Raw genomic sequence first — 16,059 nt, forward strand, 5'->3', positions numbered from 1 at the left:
TGAAGACCAGCCAGGGCAATGTCCCTGCCCCCCTCACACAGAGGGCAACCAGAGTGCTCCAGCCAGAGGAGGAGCTGCTCTTATGTCCCAGTGACTGGGAGAGCCAACCACGTCTGTGTACCCTGAGGTGAAGGCACCTGTGTGACCACAGGCAAAAGATGTAAGCTCCTGATTCCACACTGTGTGATATGGGAAAGTCCCAACCAGAGAAAAGTCTACATGTACACTTTAAAAGAAATGCAACTTTGGTGCTTTTTTTTAATACATATAGTAACTTCAACTAATTGCCAAAATAAAGTTTGCTCCCTCTGGCTTTAATGAACAGATTAGTGGCACTTGCATTAGCAATATCATTTGCATAAAATTAATTTGCTAAAGCCTTTTAAAATAGTGTTCAGAGTGGTTTAAGCATGCTCACTGCCCTATTTATACTATTAATTTGTTAAGTAAACCTTGCTTTTTAAGTAGGGCAGAAGTGAAGCATGAGTCCAGCTGAAGTTGGAAGATGGCAAAACCTTAGACCCACTCAAGTCTGTATCGTATGCTTTTCTGGGTTAAGGTAGTAAGAGGTTTGTAAAGCTTACTCCCAGCATGCCATGGTGAGTGTTTGTTAATCGTCAGGTAATAAGAAAAAGTAGTTCAGTTCTAAACCTGAGTTGGCATTCTCTTTGTTAAAAGTGACTTTCCCTATATCCATTTTTTTTCCTATGTGCATGTGTGCATGCATGCGGGTACATGAAAACACGTATGTGTGTATGTCATTGATATGATCACTTTCCACTCATATTGATTGAGACAGAGTCTCCCACTGAAACCAGGGTATGCCAATCCCCCTAGTTTAGCTAGCTAGCTACTCCAGGAAAGCCTTACCTCCGTTTTCCAAGTCCTGGGATTACTGCTAGGTCCTATGCCTGCCTGGCTTCTCTGTGTGTTCTGGGGTGCCAGACTCTTGAATCCATGCTTGTATAGCAAGTGTGTTGGCCACAGAGCCACTGCCCACTCTCCTGAACCCGTTTCTACATGAAACTAAAGCTCCCTTCTACTCAGTGCCAACATATGCAGAACTGCGTTAACAATAGATAGACTAACATGGGCATCTGGAGAAGCCAGGAGGCCTCAGGTCTACACAGAGAAAGAACTATGGGAGCTAAGGAATGCTGAGGGTGAGAGGAACAGCCTTCCCCAGTCCGCCCTGAGAACATGCATACAAGTAACATTATACAGACCCAGAAGGTTATGTTTATGTATTTAGGAGTATGTGTGTCACACACACACACACACACACACACACACACACACACACACACACACAGAGAGAGAGAGAGAGACAGAGACAGAGACAGAGACAGAGAGACAGACAGACAGAGAGAGGGGAAAAACAGAAAGAAAAAGAGGCCAAGAATTTGGAAAAGGGCACAGGAAGGTATAAGGGAGGAAAAGGAAGGGAGAACTGTATTATAACCTCAAAAAATGAAAGAAGTGTTTTTTTGAAAAATATTTTGAAAAGTTTATAGGAAATTAGATAAAACTTAAAGGAACCTAAATATAAATGTGATCATATATTTTCTTCCACTCATGTGTAAATACCTCTTCTCTTAAAAATATTAACAATATACAATAATTTGCTATTTAAACCCTGACAGCACTCTAAACAATTCATTAAATTCAAGGAAACCTCTCTTAATAGAGCAACAGGATTTGAAAAATATTATTTAAAAAGTTAGCCCCAGAATTCGCCAGGAAGGAGAATATTTTAAATAAAGATTCTCCCTCAAAAAAAAAAAAAACAAAAAACTTCTAAGTAGAATACTTTGGGGATAAGGTCGTTAGCTTAGGCTACCATGCACCAGAATAATTCTAAAGGGCTCAGATGTGGAAATACTGGGTCTGGGGAGAAGCCTCGATGGGTGAGAATCTTGCTGTTCAAGGCCTCTTGGCTCACCTCTGTCCTGGAGTGATCAGACCTCCTTGCCTTCAGATTGCCAAAGACTTCAACTTCACCCTACAGAGCATGCTCAGTCTCATCTCCTCCGGGTTCAGCTGCTGCCAAATCACACATATTTTCTATGCCCTCAATTTTGGATCCAATGGGCTGGAATATCTTTGGATCCAAATGGCAGTGCTGAAGCATTCTGCCTCACGTCAGCATTCTGTATGCCGTAACACTATGACTCAGGCACCTAGGGAACTTTCCGGGTTTCATTACAGTAAGTTGAGTTCACATAATTTTTGACAGCTTGTCACCTGCTCAATCTTCCTTGTTAGAATACAGCTGAGATACAGTGTTTCAAGCTTAATATGCTTTTCCTCAAATCTCAATATACTGCAAACTTTACTATGGGCTTTAGAGAGAAAGGCTCGGAGACCTTTTTGTAGGCCCAGTTGTCTTGTTAGTGGCTCTATCAGGAAGCCTGTTTATAATTGCATTTCTGTTATTGTCATAACACACTCTGACCAAAAGCAATTTAGGGGTAAAAAAAGGGTGTATTCATCTTACATTTCCAGGTCACAGTCCATCATTGAAGGAGGTCAGGGCAGGAACTCAATCAGAAACTTGAAGCCAAAACAGTTGGGGAACACTGCTTGCTGGCTCTCTTAAAGGCTCCCGCTTAGCTAGTTTTCTTGTGCATCACATCCCAGAACCACATGCCCCCAGAGTGCTGCAGCCTGTGGTGAGCTGGCTGCTCCTGTATCAGTTAACAAGGAAGACAACCCCCCAGAGCTATACTGCGAATCAGTCTGATGTGGGCAATCTCCCCCCATTGATACTTCATTCTCCGGTGACAGTGGACTGTGTCAAGATGACAGTTAAGGCTAACTAGGATGGCTGCATAATGTGGGAGGCTCCTGCACATGAGCTGGTCATTTCCGAGCTTGGGAGAACCAAGTCATGTCTTTTGTTGGTTGTCTGGAGTCCCACACCTTTGCCCTGCAAACTGTAAAGGCAGCAGTGTCTTCAGATCCAGTAAAAGGTAAAAAGCCACCATCTGAGGAGCAAGCCAGAATTTTCTGCCTAAAGTCCTGTTAAAAGTAATGTGGTGGTATCTTGCTTAATTGAGTCTTAATTTGCATTTTCTAAATGTCTGACGAGCTTGAACATCTTCTCACGTGCTTGCAATTTCGTTTTTAAATTCAAAACATTCCCTGTGGTTCTCAAGTCTATACTGCTAGGTCATGGGAGAAAAGTGCTCCAGCTCGCCAAGGTTGTCAGCTGTTCAAGCTAATTGTGCAGCGCATGCATTTGTCATCTCTGTGTCCAGAGCATCCATGGGAATCAGCACTCCCTAAGCACCCCAGAGGCAGAATTACTTAGTGCTCCTTCATTTGCTTGTAAACTGACTGTGCACAGTCATCCTACCCCAGTGGGCTACTTCCTGCCATGCCTGAGAATTTCTGGCCCTCCAAGACTCACGAGTGGCATGCTGATCAAGAATTAATTGTTTCTGTTATCAAGTCTGGGTGATGCAAGTTAGAGTAGCTATTCTAGCTACAACTTGGTTGTTACAACAGCTAAGCAAATGCCAGTAAGAACCAAGGGCTATTTCCTAGGAAGCTAAGCTGGTAAAATGTTGAACAAGAAAAGAAAAGATAGTGGGAAAAGAGACCCTGAAGTGATAAAAGACCTCATGGTATTTCACACCCATCCAAACATTACAACATGTTTAAGTCTTTGTAAATCTGAATGAAATATACAACATTGGAAGTAAATTTTCAGTGTTGTTTATCTAAGGAAGATATTGCCAGACAATGGACCAAGATGTAAAAAAGGGCTTTGAAAGGATATAATAGATTTCACTTATCAGTATCTAGCTAAAATGTTATGTAACAGAATATTTGAAAAATAAAGCAAGTATTTTTAAAAATGGAAGCCAGAAGTGTCTCTAGGTGGTAGAGTACTTGCCTTGTACACATGGTCTTGGGTTATAACCCCAGCAATGGAAAGGAGGAGACCAAGGAGGAAGGAGGATGGTAAAGGAGAGGAGGAGGAGGAAGTGAAGAAGTATTACTAAACATTAAAACACAATATTTTAGAGTAATTATTTAGTTATGAATATTTAAAACACATACAATAATACTTTAAGATTTATTTGTAATTTTCATATTGTGAAATTTCACAAAATTTATCTTAGTTCCTTTCTAATATTTTATTATATCATTATAATATTCTTAGTCTACCTAGTTTCCTAATCATTTTAATCTCAGATATTTGGGGAGTTTCTGTTTTTCCATATTAACAAATACCGTGATTAACTATTATTGTGTATAACTTTCAAAAATATGTTGGACGGGCTAAAGAGCACTGGCTGCTCTTGCAGAGGACCGATGTTTGGTTTCCAGCCCCGACACCACATACTCACAACAACAAGCAGCCCCAGCGCCTGGTGTTTGGATGTCCACTTCCAGCCTCCACAGGCACCAGCCTTGTGCATTGTTCAGTTATATACATGCAAACAGAGCACTCACACTCATAAAATGGAATTTCAAAAATCTTTTAAAAAAAATACATTAGAGTTTGTCCGTAAGATAGATTCTCTGAAACGAACTTAAGTAATTAGTGGAGCCCAGGCTGGCTTCAAACTCGTGATCCTCCTGCCTCCACCTCCTTCAGCAAATTCTACATGTGTACATGTGTGAGTGAGTACATGCACCTGTGTGAGTTTATATGCACCTTGTACATGCAGGATCCTGGGCAAGCCTGTAGAGGGTGCTGGATCCCCTGGAACTAGAGTGGTTTGAGCAACAAGGTGGATGGGTGCTGGAAACTGAACCAAGGTTCTCTTCGAAAGTAGCTAGTGCTCTTAACCACTCAGTCATCTCTCCAACCCCCTAAAGGTTTTCTTAAACCATTAAGTTTACTTGGCAATATCTTTTTTTACCATATGCATTTTAGTATAATTTTATGAACATGCAATTTGAACTACTCTCCTAGAAATGAATGTTTTCTGTTTCTATATTGTATTATAAATAATATCAAAATCTATATTAATGTTGCATTACTCCCTGAGGTTACCTTCTCAAAAGTAAAATAGCCAGTGGAAGGCTATTAGTAATTTTATATATGTATCCATAATATGCTTCAGAAGGGAGAGATTGATGTACACTCCCACCAACAGCCACTGCATGCTTGCACATCTGCAGAACGCAAACAGTAAGCACTCTAATTATGTCGACTAGTCACACCTGAAACCATTTATGTAAATGACCCAATTCCTCTGAGATTGTCCCCAGGTGTGTGGATTTACAATCCGATTCTCTTGCAGATCTGTTCTTTGGTTTAGAGGAATCAGTTTATATTGCTGTTGTGTGAAGGGTAATGGAGAAAGTGCAGACAATACAAACTTCCACCACGGAGGTATTTATCATCTCGGCTCATCTATCATTATAGACCCTTTTGGCTAAACCTACCAGCTGAGGTTTAAAGGCCCTGATGGGTCATTGTCATACACCTGTAGGATTCTCTGACTGCTTGGGTATTGATTTATCCATTTTGGAATTCCTTCCCATTGATTTATTAAGCCTATACATCTTGTGGTGGGCAGCTTCTGTCTATAAAAGGTGGCTGAGAGAACCATTTCACAATCATGTGTTTTACAGCTCCCTGACATTCATGGACTGGCTCTGATTTGTCCAGTGCTGGTATCGGTGCTAAGAGGAGTTACAAGTCTGGCCTCAGTCTTAATGCATTGTTGGCCCTGCAAAGTACAGTGTTGAGATGATAATAAGATCTAATAACCAAACTCACAGCAGAAGGGACAAGATGCTTTTAGTCGTGCAATTTTCACAGCATTTATAAAGAAGGAAGGACAGTGGTAGAAATAGACTTGTGCATTCCTCAAATACTCATGAAAAAACTGGAAAACACCTTCGTTAAGATAGTGCCAAGTTCATCAGAGGGCCCAAAAGCTAAGAGGTCAAGACAGTGGCCATGCCACAGGTCAAGAATTTGCAGCTGTGGCAGTCACATCTGGAAAATCTCACCAGTGACAGGACAGGACTGCTCTTTGACAGGGACAGGGTGTCTAAAGCGTCTTTCGATGGCCTGCTCTTAAATCGATGGTGCTAACACCTTTTATAGGTAGGGACTTTGGGTGGAAAGCCAGCATAAAGTAGTGGCGTCCAAGGGGTCTGAACTTAAATTCAGCATTTAGAAGCTGTGAAACTTTGGGAAACTCACCCATGCTTTGTGTTCCTTAATGACCAAGGCATTTTACATTATTTTAATTGTTTTTTATGAACATATAAAATAATGAGTTTTATTCATATTTTCATATTTATATTGCATTGTATTCGACTAATATTCCCTCCCACTATCCTTCCTTGCCTCTGCCCCCAAGCTGGTCCCCTTTCTCCACCAACTTGTCCCCTTTCTATTTTCATGTCTTGTATGTGTGTATATATGTGTGTATGTATTTAAATCTAGATTACACATATGAGACAAGACAATATTTATCATTCTTTTCTGCCCCATTATCCTTTCTTGTTCCCCAACCCTCCATTGAGGACCTTTCTTTCTTCTTTTCATTTTCATATAATATTTTTATCTTTTTAATGAAAAAAATATTAATTGTGTTTGTGATGTGTAAAGGCAGGCACACCAGCAATGTCCCAGCATGCTTTCAAAGGTCAGAGGACAACTTTGTGGAGTTAGTTTTCATTTTCTACCATTACATGGGTTCTGAGGATTGAACTCGGATCATCAGGCTTGTGTGGCATGCATTTACCCACTGAGCCACCTCTCCAGCCCATCATATCACATTTATAAAATATAGCCTCTATGTGACAAAACATGAGATACTTGCCTTTCTTAGCCGGGCTAACACAAGAGAGACCAATTAGCTCTCCTTTTCCACCCATTTACCTTCAGAAGACGTCATTTCATTCTTCCTGAAGGCTTAAGACCTGTTGTGTACATGGACCACATCTTCTTTGTCCATTCATCTGCTGATGGACATCTAGGCTGCTTCCATTATCTTGGCTATTATGAGTAGTGCACAGTAACAAGGGGTGCAATAGCTCTGGGGAGAGCTGGCCCGGTCACTGGTCGTTTACCTGGAGTGATAGACCTGAGTCATATCATGGGATCTCCATACTGTTTGCCAGTCTGAACGCCCAGTGAAAGTGCAGTAGGGTTCATCTTCCCCCACTTCCTCATGAGCACTTTATTTTCCTGATGCCAGTCATTCTGATGGGGTGAGATGGAGTCTCAAAGCACTTTTAATTTGCTTTTCCCTGGTGGCTGAGGACCTGGAACCCTTTGAAAAATATGTATTGTCCATTTGTGGTTTGCCTTTTGATAACTGTCTGTACAGTCCATTGATTGTACGGCTTTAACTTTTTGAGTTCTTTTTAAATTTTAGATATCAACCCCATGTAAAATGTGTGCTTGGGGAAGGTTTCCCCATGTGCAGGCTGTTTCTTCACTTAGCTGATGGTTGCCGTCTGCGCAGAACCTTCTGGTTTCACGAGATGCCACTTGTCACCTTTGCAAGTATTCACATCGCTGTGGTGAGCTTTTCCAGAGAGCCTTCTCCAGTTCCTGGACACTGTGGTGTTTTCCCCTGGTGGTTTCAGAGTATCACCTCTTACAGGAAGATCCATTTTTGTGAAGGCTGACACCTAAGTGTCATTCTCCTGCATGTGGAAATACATTTTTCCCGGCACCTTTGGAGAGGCTATTTCTCTAGTGTATGTTTTTGATAATTGTGTCAAAGATTAAGAAGCTGTGGCTTTGTGTGTTTACTTCAGACTCTTTATCCCACTTGATTGGTCCCAGTGTCTGGTTTTATGCTTGTTCCTTGCTGCTTTTGTTGCTGCGACTCTGTGACATAATTTGAGGTCAGAGACTGTCATATCTCTGATATTGTATCCTTTAGATCAACTACAGTTGTGCCTACTTGAGGTCTCTGAGGCCTCCATATTATTTTGGGGATTATTTTTTCCAGTTCCATGAAGAGTAATATTGGAATTTTGAGTGGACTGTGTTGAATCTGAACTGTTTTCAGGGATGTGGTCATTGCCACACTGTTAGTTCTCCTAAACAAGCAGCTGAGTCTATCACCCAGTGTCTTCTTCAATCTCTTTCTTGAGGATTTCCAAGTTTCCACTATAGAGAATTTTTACCTCCTTGCTGAGGTTTATTCCTGTGGGGTTTTAGCTGGTTTGGAAGCTATTATTAGCGAGGCTTTGCCTTCATTTCTTTCTTATCCAGTTGATTATTAGTATATCAAAAGCTATTTTATGTTTTACTTTATATTCTGCTATTTTACTATCTATGGTTGTTTGGTTAGTTGTTTTGTTGGTTTGGTTTTGGTTTTTTGAGACAGGGTTTCTCTGTGTAACAGTTCTGGCTGTCCTGGAACTCTCTTTGTAGACCAGGCTGGCCTCAAACTCACAGAGATCTGCCTGCCTCTGCCTCCCAAGTGCTATGATTAAAGGTGTGCGCCACCACTGCCCATCTTGTACATATGATCTTTTAAGTACAGGATCACCATCTGTAAGAAGGGATAATTTGATTTCTCCCTCTCCTGTTTGTATCTCTTCCATGATTAACCTGGCTTTGTTTCTTCTCTTGCCTAATTCATCTAGCCAAGACTTCCAGCTCTATATTCAATGAGTGGATATCCTTATCTGATACCTATTTCTGAAGAAATTCTTTCAGCTTTTCTCTGTTTAATGTAGTGTTGGTTAGATCTGCCCTTCCTGTATTGAGTTCCTTCTATTCCTGCTTTCCCTAGCTCTCATCATGAAGGAATGTTGAACTTTGTCAAAGGCCTTTTCTATCGCTTCTCAGCCTTTTGGCTAAGATCAAGTGTCAAAGGCCTTTTCTGCATCTATTGAGATGATCATGTGATTTCTATCCTTGACTCTATTTATATGCTATGTTACATTCATTGATTTACATATCTTCAGGCATCCTTGCATTCCTGGAATGAAGCCTATTTGATCATGACATATCATTCTAGTGTGCTTCTGAATTTGGTTTTCATATTTTCTTGAGAATAGTTTCATGATGATCACCAGGAATATTAGTCTATAGTTTCCTTCCTTCTTTCCTTCCTTTTTTTCTTCCTTCCTTTCTTCCTTTCTTTCTTTCCTTTCTGTTCCTTGTGTGTATTCCTTCTTGGTTTAGGTATTAGGATAACACTCCTCTCATGAACCAAGTTTAATACTGTTGGTTCCCTTTCTGTGGAACAGTTGGGGGGACACTGGGCTAGCTCCTCTTAAAAGTTTGAGTAGAATGCAACGTGAACAAATCATTTCTTGACTTTTCTTTGTTGTGTGACTATTACTGCTTCGATCTTCTCTGTTGTAGGTCTGTGTGGGTCATCTATATCCTGTATTTTGGTAAGTCATATTATCTAGAAATTTCTCCACTTCTAGATTTTGCAGTTTTTTTGGAAAGCAGGTTTTCAAACTGTTCCCTCTTGAGTCTCTGAGTTCTCTTGGTATCTATTGTACTGATTCCTTTTTCATCTCTAACTCTGTTGATTTGGCTTTTCTTAATTTTTCTCTGTTAATTTTTATTTTTGTTTAGTTTGTATAAAGGTTGGTTGACCTTGCTTATCATTCAAAAGCCAACTCTAACTCAGGGTCTTCATACACTACGTTTAGTGTTATTCATTTCTGTCTGTTCTTTCTTATTTTTTTTCCTTCTAACTGTTTTTGGTTTGGCTTGTTCTGATTTCCTAAGATTGTAAGAATCACCATTAAATTATTTATAAAAAAAGACATCTGACTTTTTAAATGTAAGCACACATAGATATAAACGTTCCTTCTTGAGTTGCCTTTGATTTATCTCCCAAAGTTCTGATTAGTGCTAGTACTTTCACTTTCATTTGATTCTAGGAATTTTTAAATTCCTTTTCTGATCCCTTGAATGACTCACTGATCAGTCAGAGTATGTTGTTCAAGCTCTACATACTTATGGACTTTCTACTCATGCAGCTGATTTGTAATCTTATTCCACTATGATCTCATATGATGCAACAAATTATTTTGATTCTTTTATATTTGTTATTATTTCATGGCATAAAATGTGGCCTATTTTAGAGACAGTTCCATGGGTGCCAAGAAGAATGTGTTCTGTAGCTGTTGGATGGAGTATTCTGTAGATATATGTTAAGTGCATTTGGCCTATGGTAAACTTGAACTCTGAAATTTCTTTGTTGAATTTTTTTTCCCTCTGGATGACGTCTACTAAGGATAGTGGGGTACTGATGTCACCTTTATTGTTATAAGTGGTCTCATCTGTCCGTTTGTGTCCAGTAGCCTTTTAAAATGATACGTGCACTAATTTCCAGTGCACATACACTTAGAATCATTCTATCACCTTCACAGACTGTTCCCTTTAGTAGTAGGGAAGTGACTTTTTTCTCTTTCCAGCTAACTTTGGCTTAAAGTCTACTTTACCAAATATCAATATAGCTCTTTGCTTGTTTGGAGCCTCTGTTTACTTGGTAAATTGACTACTTTTTTTTTTTTTTTTTTTTTTTTGCTTCAGCCTCTGTGTATGGTTTCATCAATGAGATATTTTCCTCCCAAACAACAGAGAATTGAATCTTGTTTTAAATCCAACACACTAGTCTGTGTTTCTTCATCGAGGAACTAAGACTATTTACCTTGAGGGATTTGCTGAGCTCTTATAATTGTCTTGATGTTTCCCTGACTGGTTCCCTTGCTATGGTTTTCTCTCTTCCCTATACATATTAGGAGTTCTCGGGCATGCTAATTCATTTAGTTTAAGCTCGAGCCTCCTCCTTTAGTTTTTATCTGGCTACCTCACCCTGGGTGAGACACTGTCCACAACTCTCCTGCCTAGCCATGGACTGAGTGATGAAAACAGTTCTCTGCCCAAATTAGGTCAGGAGTCAAATCCATTTTCGGAACCTGCACAGAACGTCTCCTAAGTTCTGACTTCCTGAGGGTAAACTGGAACACAGATGAATATTGGATTTGTAGGGTGCTGAGGGAGCCTTTAGACACAGAGAATACGTGCAAGGGCTGAAGCATCCTTTGGAGTTTGAGTGAGAAATGACCCCAGAGGCTTATGTATGTGAACACTTGGTCCCCAGTAGATGGCAGTTTGTGGGGTAGAGCCTTTAGGAGGTGCAGTCTTGCAGGAGGAAGTATGTCTCTGTAGGCTGGCTTTGAGGTTTCATAGCTTTGCTCTACTTCCTGTTCTCTCTGCTTCTGTGTGTGCACGGATGAAAATGTGACCAGCCAGCTTCCTGCCCCTGCAGCCATGCTTTCCCTGACTGCCACCAGGGCTTTCCAACGTGAGAGACTCGGTCTCTCTGGAACCGTGTGCTAAAGTAAACCCCGTTCTCCTCTAAGTAGCTTTTGGTCCTGGTATTTTATGACACTAACAGGAAAGCAGCTCTCACACATCCTTTCCTCACGGTGATTTAGGGGTGATTTAGGAAAAGATGAGGATCAGACTGGAGGCCAGAGGTGGGGCTCCACACATGTCAGTGAGGAGGTGGAACATCTAGGAGCCAGAGAGTGACAGCCACATTTAAGACTGTCCTTCAAAGCTGTTAGGAAGGGATCCTGTGAAGACAGAGGGATGGAACACATTATTTTAATCATGTTAGCTTGATTTTTTTTTTAATTCTAACCATTTAGAAATATACTATGGAAACTTCCATGTGTGCCCTTCTGAGCCTCATAAACTAAACTGCATTTTTAGAAAATCATAGAAAAACGGTAATCCTATGAGTTTCAGGGTGTACATCAGCTTAAAAAGATCACCTGAGAATCTTAGAAAAGTACAAATCTGGGCTGAAACCTCCCAGGTATTCAGACACTGTTGACTTAGGTTGGGACTTGAGAACATGAATTTTAACTGACTTCCCAAGTTTTAAATTGGATTGGTTTTAGGGATTTTGTTTGTTTGTTTTAGATAGTACTTTGCTATGTAGCCCAGGATAGCCTTGAAATAAGTGTTCAGCCTACTTAACCCACCCCAGCCTTCCAAGTGCTAGAATCCAGGCGTGTGTCAGTCACCTCAGCTGACTTTACTGGTTGGTTTTAACAGAGGTGATCCAAACACCATCTAATGTTGGAGAATTCTTGGTGGAGCCAGGAATTTCACTGACAGACAAATGAAAGTAAAGGATTGACAGACAATTCTGAACTATTATCCACAAAGTGCAAACTCAACTTTTACAGTCAACCAAAATTAAAGTATATTAAGCAATGTTGTTCCCTACCACATAGTCCCCTTGGAGGTTAGAGGCCTATCCCAAGCAAGAGGCTATTGCTCAAAAAACTGTGACACTAATTTTTTTCCATTGCTTTAGAGCCCCATGAAAAGCCAATCTCATTATTCCACATCACAGTTTGCATTTGACAGAAAGCAGCATTCTCCAGAAGAATGGTGCATATTACTTAGCAGATTTAGTTCCTGTACTTTCCAATTCAAAGAAGTAATAAAAGAAGATCTATTATATAAACACACCTGTTTATTTCAGCCTCACTAAAGTGAGGGTGGGGGAGGAGGAGCCCATTTACAAAGACAAAGAAAGTGAGAAGACTCCAGAGACATGGGAGTCAGTGCTACAGAAACAGGAAGTAAATGCAGGGGTGTCCGTGACCTGAGCACAATAAGGAAAACAAAAGGATAGACTGGTGTCACCTCTGGACCCTGCTTCAGGAATCAGAGGTCACAAGCGACTTTAAGGAGGAGTGTGGTCTTTGGATACAAACATCTGAAAACCGACTAGTTAGTGCACCCAATAAAGAGCATTATCACCTAGGAAACAAGAAGTCACAGTTGGAGCACCAGCTCTGCCTTCCTAAGTTCCTTGACTCTGCCCTTTTCTGAGAATGGGATATGACCTCAGCTTGGTCTCCTCTGATAGCAGCAGGAAGGCCACGTCCATTCCTGGTGGGACCGTGAGCAGAGGACCGTTTCTTGGTGGTGCTCTTGAACACAAGAGAGCGATTCCCAGAAGCCATGTCTTCTGCGTCCCCCTTTCCACCTTTCCAAAAATCACGGCACATCCCCATGCCTAACCCTTGACTTACTGAGACCTTTCACTACCCAGGCCATGGGGCTCGGTCCACCCTGTGGCATCACTTGGCTAGCATGGTCCTCAGAGAGCAGAAAGAGGCCACAATAGCAGAGGCAGCTAAGAGGGATCAGCCACAGAGAATGGAGTCTTGGACCCAGCAAGGCCTGTTCTGTGGCCGAGGTTAATGCTGTGAGTTAAAATCCATCCACTCACTTAACGTAACTTGGAATTTGGAGGTAATTTTAAGACATGTGCTTCAGTATGGAATTTACAAAGGTCCGTCAGGACATGATTTCAGTCTGAATGATTCCTAGGCTATTGTTTTAACTCCTCCAACCACTGCTTAACTCCTTTTTAACTCTCATTCCTTCCCCGGACCCTAGCGTTGCATACTAAAACCGTTCAAAAATCAACTGTGGGGATTGGGAGATTGCGTGGTGGGTAAAGGGCTTGAGTGTGAGGACCTGAATTCTGGATCTAGAACCCGTATAAAGCCAGACACAGTTGGGTGGGTGGGGGGGATCTGTAATGCCAGTGCTCCCAAAGAGAGATGGGGAGGTGGAGATCAGACTCCCCAGAAGCTAGAAGGCCAGGAACGTACACCTACTCAACAAAGAGACCTTGTCTCAAACAAAGTGGAAGACAATGACCCACCTCCACACCTGAGCTGTGACATGTCACGGGGTATGGGGGTGGGGGTGGGGGCAGAATAATAACAATAACAACAACAGTGGTAACAGTAACTGCACATGGAACAGAGGCTAACCATCTCTGAACCCCTATTTTGCCCCACTTCAATTCCACCAAAGCTTGTGATTTGTGGGCACAAGGATGGCATTGACGATAGACGCCAGGAATGAGAGTAATTAAGAGACGTCAATGGTCGAAGAGGTGGGGATCAGTTCAAGCCCAACCGGGGCATTTAGCTATTATATTGCCGCACCCTTTTAGGCCTCTTCCAGCTTATAAATATTAATTTAAAGACTACCAACAAGGAGTAAACGGATTTGGGCATAAAACTTCCTGTCAGGGGTGATTTATAGCCAATAAAAGGCGAGCAGGGTAGAGAAAGCCCGCCTCGCTAGGTTTACGATAGACAGTGAAATAGCACCATCAAAATAAAAGGATTGCAGTGTCGGGCCGTGGGGGTGTCTCCCTTCTTAATAAGCAGTGGCTAGAACTGTATTGTTTGCGTTTATCAGGGCCTCACACGGCCAAGGGAAACTTCTCCTGGATTGCTCGTTGAACGTGGACAGATTTATAGGCTCATGGCCCAAGCACGAGCGAGATTATTAGGACTTAAAAGATAATAGCACCAGCAAGAAAATTAAAACTGCTTTCCCTCTTAGATTTCATCAGTGCATGACGTCTGCTCTTTCTACACCCTACACGTGGTGTAGGAACGTGTTCAAAGTAAGATCTGCCTCAGAGTCCATGCAGGAAAGACTCCATGCCAGAAAAACCTGCAGCCCAGAAAAACCCACAGGGGCCTGCCTACATGTGTCTGAAAGTAATGCCAATGCAATTGTTTTGTAGGGACTGGGGGGTCGATGGCTCAGTCAGTAAAGTGCATGGAGGCCTGAGTTCAAATGGATCCCCAGTATACACATAAAAATGCTGGATGTGGTAGAGCATCAATGACCCCAGCTGGGGGGAAGCGGAGATGATGGAAGTGTGGCTAGTACAAAGCCCTGAAAAGTCCAAGGCGACAGGGACAAGCAAGATACAAAATAACCTACACCCTCAAGCCAGTAGACCCTCCTAAATAACAAGAGATACTTCCAGATGAATCAAATAAGTCTGGGAGAAGGAAGAGAGCAAGGTATCATGGATCACCCCAGGCTGCTAAGTAGGAATACGTCCGAGTTACACATCACTTAGAAATGAACAGCACTGTAGTCTTAGTGTTGGGTGGTATAATAGGCTGGCCATCCAGATACATAAAGCTTTTTTTCTTGTGTCTATATGATTAGAGGAAGATGTATTTATACATGAATAACTTTATGTCTATTATAACTAATCCACTATTGGTTCATCAGAACTTCTAGCTTTAATATAACCTACATTTTGATTTTGTTAGTTTGAATGAGCAAATAAAAGCACAACTCCACTTTGTAAATTTTTAGCTGTGCCCGTGCCCGTGCGTGTGTGTGTGTGTGTGTGTGTGTGTGTGTGTGCGTGTGTGCGCGCTCATAAGAGCAGGTGCACTTAGAGGCCAGAAACATCAGTTAACAAGCAGTTATAAGTCTCCCAGTGTGGGTGTTAAGAGTCAAATTCAAGTCCTCTGCAACACTGATATGTGCTCTTAACTGATGAGCCATCTCCACCCCCCACACACACTCACATAATTTCACTCCTGCTTCCCAAGGTCTCATAATCTGACTGCAGTTCTGTTGTGGGAACTTATGGTGAACTGGACACAAGATGTTCAGTCCATTGGGAATTATTGTCTTCCCATGGCTTCCCATTGCAAGAGCTGGCATTCATGCTTAAGGATAGAGGGGACACTGCCCATTCTCACTTGTTCTCAGGGACAGTGAACACCTGTTCAGACTCCTCCCAGGAAGGGTGATGCCATACAGCTAAGTTTTCACTTATCTACATTTCAGAGATTATAGAAGTGTTCCTTTTAGACCATTAAAGGGACAAATAAGGTGGCCTAGGAGGGGTTTATATAAAAAGTGCTAAGACTGATGGAGTCCGTCGTAAAGCACATGGAGGCACCAGCAAAGTCCCACCTGGAGATCACACCAAGATTCAAAACTAATGGGGATAGATGTGTAGCAGGAAGCCTGGAATGAAGCTATACCCGGCTTAAAGAGAACAGTATGGTTGAACAAAGCTTTGATGGTGGAATTAACATGAAACAAAGGCCCTCTGAGGAAGATCAGTCTGCAAAGAAATGAGGAATACATAAAACTTTGTTTAATTTATGGGATTTATATGCTGCTGACCAGTAAGTGTGAAGTCCCATTCCCCTGGTCCTCGCTATCACTCATGTATCACTTGTCAGTAACTGTGATGCACTCGGAACATAACAGCT

This window comes from Peromyscus leucopus, chromosome 15 (genome assembly GCF_004664715.2).
Source record: "Peromyscus leucopus breed LL Stock chromosome 15, UCI_PerLeu_2.1, whole genome shotgun sequence".
Classification (NCBI taxonomy): Eukaryota; Metazoa; Chordata; class Mammalia; order Rodentia; family Cricetidae; genus Peromyscus; species Peromyscus leucopus.